This window comes from Sus scrofa, chromosome 3, assembly GCF_054392235.1.
Source record: "Sus scrofa isolate SSC_HxYL_T2T_F1_AM1 chromosome 3, Sscrofa_HxYL_maternal_Yorkshire_Landrace_v2.0, whole genome shotgun sequence".
NCBI classification, from domain to species: domain Eukaryota; kingdom Metazoa; phylum Chordata; class Mammalia; order Artiodactyla; family Suidae; genus Sus; species Sus scrofa.
Genome location: NC_139385.1, coordinates 59,745,270 through 59,747,400, shown reverse-complemented (window position 1 = coordinate 59,747,400; position 2,131 = coordinate 59,745,270).

Sequence of the window (2,131 nt, the reverse complement as noted above, 5' to 3'; positions counted from 1 at the left end):
CTTCCAGGTGTCCAATCTTTTTTTTTTTTTTTCTTTTTTGGCTTGATGGAGTTAGAGCCCTCCTGGAGGCATCTGGTAATCTGCTTTCTTCTCTTAAGAGGTTTACCTTTAGCTGGAAACTCACCATCTACACCCCTTCTCTCTCTCTCTTCCTAGGTTGTTGACCTGGGGGACAGGCTTGGAAAACCATGGCCTTTAGGCCAGACCCAGTGTGTGGTGGGGTGGGGACTGTGAAGGCCGTTGTGTTTTCAAAAGATTGTTCCAAGGACAACAGCACAGGGAATGTGACCAGCAGAGCCCGAAACACTCAACGTTCCGTCTCTTACAGAAGGCGGTCCTGAGCCCTGGTCCAGGGGGAGCCCCGGCCAGGCCCCACGCCTGTGCTCAGCATTTCCAGCCCTGCTCTGTTGGGGGGGGGGGTGTTGGGAGGGATGAGGGAGGAAGGCAAGGAAAGAGATCCAAGCCCAGCTTTTTTTTTTTTTTTTTTTCCATTTTTGGCTGAAATGGAGTGCCCAGGCCAGGGATTAGCTCTGAGCTGCAGTCATGACCTGAGCCACAGCTGTGGCAGTGCCAGATCCTTAACCCAGTGTGCCCAGCCAGGGATCAAACCTGCAACCCAGCACTCCCAAGATGCCACAGATCCTGCTGTGCCACAGAGGGAACTCCCCAAGCCCATCTTAACGGAATTTGGTTTTCCCAACAAACACCAAGCCAGCTGCACAGAGTTCAAGGCCAGCAGCCAGCTCTGTCCCAGGGCACAGAGGGCGCAGCTCCCCCCCGCCCCCCCTTTCTTCCATAGCCCCACCCCTACCCTGGCCTCCCTACACACTTGGGCTCCCTCGGGAAGAAGAGCAGAGTTCTGAGGGGCTCCTTATGTCAAGGGGGGCCCAGTGTGGGCTCAGGGGCTGCAGGAGTCAGGGGACAAGGGTGGGTCTGAGATAACCAGGGGGTCCTTGGTTTGTCCTTTCATGGGCTGCCACATAATTTCCAGCAGAGCTCCCGTCGTCCTAGGGCACCTGTCAACTCAGGAAGCACTGAGGAGGATGGGTGTGCTGTGGGGCCCCTCCCCTGCACTGGGGCGGCTCAGTGGTGTCCCCCCGCATCCCACTGACTCCACTCCATGAGGTGTCTCTGGATACCAGTGATTTCCAAGCCCACCTTGGCCTCCAGGCTCTGGTTCTGAACCCTCTTCACAGGAATGTCCGTCTTCACTGCTCTTGCCCTTTCGGAGACTCAGGAGCCACCCAGAACCTCCATGGGCCATGGTCACCCGTCCTCCTGGGACATGCACTCGGCCAGGTGCTGGCATTACCTTCGGGGCTGGTCCCAGGACCCTGTGGAACAGGTCTTCCCCAAGTTCCCGGATGCTGGAAAGAGAGCCCAGGGCACCAGCCACTTCCCTTAAATCGCCATCACCCCGGTGACTGTCACTGAGGGGTCATCAGTGCCTCAACCTGAAAGAAAGTGAGCCAGTTAAAGAGTGTCCATCCGTCCTCCAACCACCTGCTCAGGTGGCCCATCCAGCAGCTTGCCGTGAGGTTCGGGGTCGTCTGTGAGGACGCAGGCTCCCCCAGGGTTTGCATGTGGGAAACTCGGGCTCCCACACTCAGACCCAAAAATCAGGGGTCCTGGATGGGGTGCCCTGGAAGCCCCTGAAACAGAGATGTTCTCAGAGCACCCCACTGTCTTCCCAAAGTCTGCCAAGGAGCTCCCACTGAGGAGCATGAGCTTCCACCTGTGGGGGGTTCCCCTCTACCCCCAACTCCACCCCCCCATCTATCTCCCACCCCCACCCACCCTGTCCTCCAGAGCAGCCCTGCCCCCAACCAGCAAGAAGCTGCCACCAGTTCACCTGCTCCCAGAACTGGGGGCCGGCTGGGTTGAGCTAAGGGCCAGGGGACAAGATTGAGGAGCCAAAGGGATGTGTGCTCATCCCAGCCCAGCCTCCCCCAACCCTCTGGGTCCTAGTCCTCCCTGGGGCTGCCCTGGGGGAGGTCAGCTCCAGACTCTCATGCCCTTAGCAACCCACCCCCACCCCAGGCATCCTTCTTCTGAGCTAGAAGCCCAGGCCAGAGGAAGGAAGCATAGGACTGGGAGACAGGTCTCCATAGTTTTGGTGAGGAAGAGCCCT